At 34.4% G+C, this 8,227-nt stretch overlaps 1 protein-coding gene across 4 annotated transcripts in view; it reads left to right on the forward strand.

The window, feature by feature from the left end:
- Positions 1–70: 70 nt before the first annotated feature.
- Xrcc4 (X-ray repair cross complementing 4) overlaps positions 71–8,227 on the forward strand; it is a 255,216-nt gene continuing 247,059 nt past the window's right edge. For 2 of the 4 annotated variants that reach the window (XM_048800238.1, XM_015497866.2), the window contains exons 1-2: positions 104–181; positions 580–633. The gene's annotated coding sequence lies outside the window, so the exon portion shown is untranslated. Of the gene's footprint in view, positions 182–579; positions 634–8,227 lie in introns of all 4 variants that reach the window. The other 2 variants (XM_048800240.1, XM_048800239.1) reach the window with 2 other exon arrangements.

Below are 8,227 nucleotides of genomic sequence, written 5' to 3' on the forward strand. Positions count from 1 at the left end.
AGGATAGGCTTCTCCTAACCGGAAAAGGCGGGACTTAGATACATCATGAGGCGCTGCGGAAGTAGTTGAGACTCTCATTGGCTGTGGGGCTTATCAGTGGGAGCCGGCGTTTCTTAGAAGACCGGAAGTGGAGTCACTCAGAGCTAGCGTCCGGAAGTGGCCGCGGTCTTTTGAATAATAAGTAATATTCTGTTCTGTTTACCTTTTTTTCTTTCCTACTTTTTTCTTTAATTTTTAAAAATTCTCTTACATTTACCTCTAAAAGTACACACTGCGCGAACCTTCCCCTCCTCGAATCTTCTTCATTGTGTGAGCTCCTGTACCTAATGCTTGTGGGTTTTGGGGGATCCCAGGGCTCCAGGCCTCATCTACAAGGCTTGCCGCACTGGAGTCCCCTTTTAATTTTTTCCCTTTTTCTCTGAGTGATTTTTAGAAATGCAATGTGCTTTTGAAATGCTCTGTATTAGTTGTGGGATGAGGGGGGCACTTGAATCCGGATGATTGTTTTCAGTAGGTTTATATTTTCCCCAACACTTGCCTTTTTTGTTTCCAAACCTCTTTTTTTTTTTTTTTTTGTAGACTGTCAGTAGGTCCTAAATGTTCTTCGGAAAGAACTTTTCTGTAATAACCTTGGTAAGGAATTGCACTTTTCTGAGTGCAGTAATTGATAGGTATTGTAGAGAAATGGTAAACCAGCAAAATAAATTACATATCAACTTTGTTTTTATCAATAATGGTGTTATTGAGTTTCCTCAGATTTTGATAATTCCATTAGATGAGGCTTTATTTTGCCCACATTTGTTTTCTGTGTTTTATAGATGGAGAAGCAGGTACTTTGATATGTTCAAGTTTACATTGTTCTTGGAATTTTTCAGAAGTCAGGGGCAGAGTTTTTCCACTCTTTATCCCCTTAGTGTATCAGAAAATTATTGCAATTCTTAGTTTCCAAATGCGTGGTTAATTTTTTTTTAGACACGTAGGGGTCTTTTCAGAATGTTATCAATTCTTTGTGTACTCGGTGAATATGAAGAGTAAAGAAGCTCCTGAGGTGTTGATTAATGAACAGTATTCAGCCAAACTATAAAAAGATTCTTTAGTATTTAGGGCAACACCGTGTTTAGAAGATTTGCCTTTTTGTTGTATGTGATTACTTCTTTGATAACTATTGTTTGCTACTATACACAAAGGGTTTTTTTGAGGGGGGGTTTAAACCACGACTAATTTGATTCTAAAATCCATTATACGGAATAGTCAAAAGAATTGGTAAAATATTCAAATTAATAGACATTTACTGAATATCTTCTTTATTCATAGTACCATGAGATTGCAGCAGAAAAATAAAGATGGTCTGTTCCTTTAAAGAATTTACTGGGGATGTTGAAGATGGGAATAAGAAATTATAAAAATACATGGTACCTTCCACTAATCAAAAGCAAGTCTTGGGGCTAGGATTGTGGCTCAGTGATAGAGTGCTTGCCTAGCATGTGTGAGGCACTGGATTCATCTTCAGCACCACATAAAAATAAATTAATAAACTAAAGGTATGGTGTCTTCCTACAACTAAACATATTTTTTAAAAAAGCAAGTCTTAATGCTTGCACTTGGAATTGCCTTATATTATGACTTACCATTCAAACTAAACAAAGTTAGTTTATTTATGGAAATTATGTTGTGCAACTGATCAAGTTTGGTTTCCAGAAGAGTAAATGTGTCTGTAGATGTTATAACTGCTTTTGCTTTCATGTGAAGATGATCATCTTGATCATTTGGCACTTCAGAGTGATAATTCTGTATGAAGCTATATGCTTCAGGCTTCCTGTAAAGAGCACCAGGAAGCTGAAGTTGTTGGAGATTGCAATTGATTTGTTATATTTATGGGTTACTATTAATTTTAGGCAATAGATTCTTATGTACCTCAGCTTCAAAATAATAGAGAACATCATTTTCCAGTTATCCACAGAGGATCAGAATTGCCAATGGATGAAACTGATCATGTGTATGTTTATCGTATTCATGTAAGAATACGACAAAGTTAATCTGATGTGAGGATATCTTTTGGGAGGTGGGAATTGAGCTGCGTGATCATTAAGTTAATCGACACCCTGCTTTTGGTTTCCATTATTGAAAATTATTTTAAGTACTAGCTTGTATCAGTTGCCCCAAACTAATCTTTTTGGTAGTACTGCTATGGATTCTATTTTGAAATCATCTTGGATCATTTTCTTACTACGAAGAAAATTTGACTTTGTCATTCCCCTGCTCAAAAATCCTCTCTCCTGCATCTCGAAGAGTATATTCAACTTTGGTTTCATGGTTTCCCCAGGATTGTATGTAAAAATAGTATATATTTTTATTTTTCTGTGGAGATGGTCACATGCTTCCTCAGAGTTGTGAGGATTAAATGAGTTAATACAAATGAAATAATCTAGCCAAACATTTGTCAAACAGTAAACACACAGGACATTTTGGTTATCCTTTTATTTATTATTTTTATACTACTGAGGTTGGAACTCTGGATCTTGCTCATGCTAGGGAAGCTCTCTACCTCTGAGCTCCATGCCCAGGCCTAAGTGTTAGTTATTATTGTGTGAGTGGCTTAATTCTTGACAGAAATAAAAGCCCCCTGAATTGAGGAATAAGTTTGGAAGATGATTGATTTGCATTATTATTATGTTAGGCACATAATAAAAGGGCTTTGAATTAAATTATTATAGCTTTTATACCACTAGACCACTTTGTTAACCTATTTTCTTTTTATTTTGTATCTTGTATTTTTTAAAATATTTTTAGTCGTAGATAGACACAATACCTTTATTTAATTATTTATTTATGTGATGCTGAGGTTCAAATCCAGTATCTCACACATGTTCTAACAATGAACCATAATCACAGTCCTTGTATCTTGTATTAATAGTAGTGTTAATACTTTCCTTTTACATTAGTTATCTTTTTTCTTTCTTAATATTCACATATATTAAGTGACAGTGATTTGTTTGCTTTCTCTGATCCTCCAGTAGACTCCATAGCCTAAATTGAGGTTCTTTGTGTTGGAGTATTTGTCTTTGAATCCCACAACCCCTTTTCATCCTTTCCCCCCATGGCTCTTGGATTACCACCTGTAAAAATGCCTATAAAAGTTTTGTTTTTTTCTGAACCCATTATTTTTTTTTTTTAACCTTAAGAAATGCTTTTTTTGGGGAGGGGCTGGGGTTGTAGCTCAGTGGTTCAGCGCTTGCCTTGCATGCGTGAGTCACTGAGTTCAATCCTCAGCACCACATTAAAAATAAATAAATAAATAAAAACAAAGATATTGTGTCCATCTACAACTAGAAAAAATAATTAAACAAAAAGAAATGCTGTTTTTGCCTTGCAAGGCTTGCTGAGGTACAATTGTAGTTCAGGCTAGTTGGAGGTTAAGGCAGGAGGATCCCAAGTTGCTTAGCAATACCCTATCTCAAAATTAAATAGAAAAAAAAGATAGGTATGTAGCTTAGTGCTGGAGCACTTGCCTGATATGCAGGAAGCCCTGGGTTCAATTCCTAGTAATAAGAAGGGTGAAGCGGAAGATATGCTTCTTTTATTATCTTTCTATTTTCTACACATTTGTTTGATCTTTTCTATAACAAAAATTCTTGAAAGCGTTCTTTATGCTCCATGTCCCAATTTCTCTTTTTCTTTTCTTTTCTTAAAGCTCACTCTTACATGGCTATTTCTTCTATGCTGCCACAAGATTCTGTTATTAGTGTCACCAGTGATCTGGGTGTTGGTCATTTTCGGTCATCACTATAATTGACTTGTCAGTAACTTTGGACACAGTTTATTGCTCCTCCATGATATGCTTACTTTGCTTGATTTCCAGGACCATATTTCTTTCTTTCTTTCTTTTTTTTTTTTTCCTACCTCTCTGGTTGCTCTTTCTGTCTGCTATGCTGAATTTTCTATTTGTCCAGACATTTTATGTTGAAGTATTCTGGAGCTCAATCTTTGGTTCCTTTCTTTTCCTCTTTCCTTCCTTGTGATAATGATATCAAGTCTTTTGACTTAATCATCTGTTTATCCGAGGTTTCCATATTCATATCCTTAGTTTCTTCTCTTTCTGAACTCTAGAATTATATATCCAGTCCAGTTGTCTACCTCTGCATCACCATTTGTATATTTATAAGATTTTAGATGTCCCAAATGAACTCTTCTCTCCAAATTTGTCCTCTTTCTGACTTCAGTTGATGACATGCCTATACAATCAGTTGCTCTGAAGTTATCCTTGACGCCTTTCTTTTATATTCTATCAAATTCCATCTGCAAATTTTTTGGCTTCCTTTACAAAATATATCATGAATTCAACAGTTTACTACTATTGCAGTCATTAGTGCCCTGATCATCTTGAGCTTGAACTTCTGTCATTAGCAACTAACATTTCTTTCTTGGGTTATAGTAATGCTGCTTTATTCAGTCATACAGGTTATTCTCATAGACTAGCCAGAATGATACTTTTTACATATGTTAAAAATTGCATTAAGGTATAGGACTCTAAAGATAATGTGTTACCCTAGATTAACAGAAAAAGAACATTAATGAAAAAACTCTTGAAATCCAAATAAAGTCTGGAGTATAGTTAATAGCAATGTATCAGTGTTTTCTAGTTTTGATTTATTTACCATGGTAATATAAGCAGGTACAATTAGGGAAATTGGATGAGAGGTACATGGGAAGTCTGTAACTTTGCTGTAAATTCAGAATGATCCCCAAATAAAGTTTATTTTTTAAAAAAGAAGGTAACTTTACTTCTTTGTCTAAAAATCTTAATAAGTTCTGGTTTGACCAATGGTAAGAGCCAACTTCTGTATATTGGTCTACAGGAACACATGATCTGATCTCTACTCTCATGTCTTTGAATTTGCTCCCTCCATTACTTTTTCCTAACCATACTGGCCACCCTTTTTCTTAAATGCACTAGGCCTACTTCTATTTCATTACCTGTGTTTTGGCTGCTTTCCTTACTCAGGATGTTTTTTCTTAGACGTCTACACAGGCAATTTCTTCATCTTTTATCCATTTGCTAAGATATTATTTTTTCAACAAAGCCTATCTCAACCTATTTAAATTTTCAGGTTAGAAATAATCCTCACCCTGCCTCTGTACTCTCAGCCTTGAACCTGTTTTTTCTTCTTTTACTAGTATACTATGTATTTTGCATATTTATTATATGTATATTTAATTATTTCTCTTCTATTAATATATAAAATCCATGAAGGTAGAGAGTTTTATCTGTATTGCTTTCTTAGGCCAAGATCAAAGTATTTTTCTGAGGTACAGAAATATTCAGTAGGTTTTGGCTATCTGAATAAACTTGACTGAGTATTCGAATTTATAATTCCTGATTTGTAGCCTAAAAGCACTCAATTATTTGTTTTTATGTATCATTCTGTTATAGTTTTTTGATTCTTTTTTTTCCCTTTGGTATTGGGGGTTTAACCCAGTGGCACTTTATCCTCAGATAAATCCCCAGATCTTTATTTTATTTTTTTAAATTTTGAGACAGGATCTCATTAAGTTGCTGAGAGTCTCACTGAGTCGCGGAGGTTGTACTCGAACTTGCACTCTTCCTGCCTCATCCTCCTGATTTGCTGGGATTACATGTGTTGGCCACTGTATCCGACTCTATATCATTTTTTGCCTCTAAGCCTTTGTTCACTCAGACTAGAGAGTGCCCTTCCTTATTTTTCTTTTACCCCTAAGCACTTTTACCTATCCATTTCTCGTTTAAGAGTAATATTAGATCTAAGTTAAGGAAACTGTCCTTAAAATGTCAGACTGGCTCAAGCACTACTTTTCAGAGGCACTTTCACCTGGCCGCTGCACTTCACAAGCTTATATTATGTTTTTATTTAGGTGTTTCTATTTCACTAGAGAACTGGGAATGTCTTACGATGGTAGACAATGAATGCTTTAATACATTAATTGCATGATCAAGGATACTCAACTAAGAAGCAGTCAAGTTCTGATTTCAAACTGGATCTTCTGAGTATAAAGTCAATGCTTTATTTGCTCTCTAACTTGTTTCCTACAAAAAAGATGGCTGCCATTAAAGTAAGGGATAGAGATCTTTTTATACAGGTAGGAGGTAGATATTACATTTTATTGCCCTGGTCAATTTGCCCCTTTGTCATTTGTGAACCAGTCATCACAGGTGAGAAAGTGATCTTGTGTTTTTTTTCCTAAAGCATTGGCTTTAGTTGCCATCACCAGATTTTTCATGTTGATGACATTTGATTCTTTTGGAGAAAACTAAACTGTTAAAAGACTTGTTTTGCCAAATAGAAGAAATCCATGATAGAATTTCAAATTGCTTATTAGTCATTCATGTTTTTGTTAGATGCCATTACTACCACTAACTTTATCATAGATTTGTTTCCGTATTATTAGGAAATCCCAAGGTGCTTGTAAGACTTTTCAGAAATTTTATCCTAGTGATATGGACATTTGCTCTTAAGATTGATTCAGACATTTGCACTCAAGGTTGATTAGTTTGTTAATGTAATTTTTGACACTCAGCACAAAAATTAGGTAAAATTTCTCATTTAAAACACTCTTTAATCTTGGATAATGAACCAGACTTCATAACTATTATTTGTGCTGAATTCAGACTGTGCCCTCTGGATATCATTATCATTACTGCAGCCTATAAACCAGCAGAAGGACAAAGGGAAATTTCTCCTTTGCCCTCTGAAGGTTTGCTGTTACAAACTGACAAAAGATTAAAAAGGAGAAAAGGCATACAAATTTATTAAAATGCCAAAGGGAAACATACATAGTAAGGGGAAATTATATCAGTTTGATTATTCAACAGTCCCCAATACTCAGAAACTTATATATCCCTTTTTCTATAGTGAAGAGGGAGAATAGGGAAAGTCAGAACAGTAAATGATTTTTTTTTAGGGGGACTGGGTGGGTTTGGAGTACATATGATGGCCTGGGATAAAGTCTCTGGCCTGTAAGTCACACAGTGATTTATTAGTGAACCTTTTTAGGACCCAAATAGAACACAATGGTGTGTGAAAAAGTCAGTCCAGGTGTGTTGACAGACTTCAGTCTCTCTTCCTGTGATATGAGTTTAGTTAATGGAAACTTGCAGAAAGAACCAAAGGTAATTGTTTTCTTCATTCAGATTCCAGATTCTAAGCAGACAAGGAGATATCAAAGGAAAGCCTCTTACATCATTTGCTGTTTCCTAAGTTCCTTTAATTTAAAATAATTAACTCACCAAGACTCCTTCGCCTGTGTATTATATCTTCACCTAGCCTTTACGACTAACAAAATAGGATATAGTTTAATTTCTACGAATCTTGAAACAGCTTCAGCCTTAACCATACCTTAATAGGACTGAAGTGATGATAAGACTTGGGATTAAGTAATCAAAAACAAATATTACTTGGAGGACATTATTGTATTCTGAATTTGTGTGCCACTTACAGAGCTTTTCTAACCCAACAGAAGTGACCACAATGTTGAAATTGCATTCTACCTTGTGTAAGAGAATGCTATTAGGTTACTTGTGATTTTTATCTGAGCAGTGAACAAAAAGTTTATTGGATAAACACTTTGATCAATTGAAATAGAAATGAGTGACTGCTAAGAAGTAAAGTACAGCCATTGTTGAAGAAACTTATCAAAGTCCTGACAGTATAAATATTGACATACTGAGATGTGTCAATGTTTGTCATAGAATTTGGAAGTTCCTGTTTAAGAAATGTGACCCTAGCATTGAACACAGTGTATCAATAAATAAAGAACATGTCCAAATGAACAGCTGCTCAGAGAAAATAGGATTATATTTGACTACATTTAAAAAAATGAAGTTTAAAAGTTTATGATGTTTGTCAATTTATTAGTAGATGCTTTTTTTTTTTTTGAGCTTGCATACTTTATTTTCTGTAAAGGAGGTATTGAAAATATGTAAATGATGCCTTCAGTAGTTTCCAGTTTTATTTTCCTTTAAACATTTACAAACTTTATATGCCACAGAATATGTACATATTTTCACCACACTGAATGGATATGGTAGCTCATACGTTTGCTCTTGGACAATTTATACTAGCAAAATGAAGTGGAGAACTGAAACAATTATCCAAATCATTCAAACCAAAGGAGCACTCTGGCCCCAATCATTTAGATACAGAATTTTTTTTTTTTTTTCCCAAATCAATGATTTATTCTTTTTTTTTTTTTT

Source organism: Marmota marmota, unplaced genomic scaffold, assembly GCF_001458135.2.
Source record: "Marmota marmota marmota unplaced genomic scaffold, marMar, whole genome shotgun sequence".
Lineage (NCBI taxonomy): Eukaryota > Metazoa > Chordata > Mammalia > Rodentia > Sciuridae > Marmota > Marmota marmota.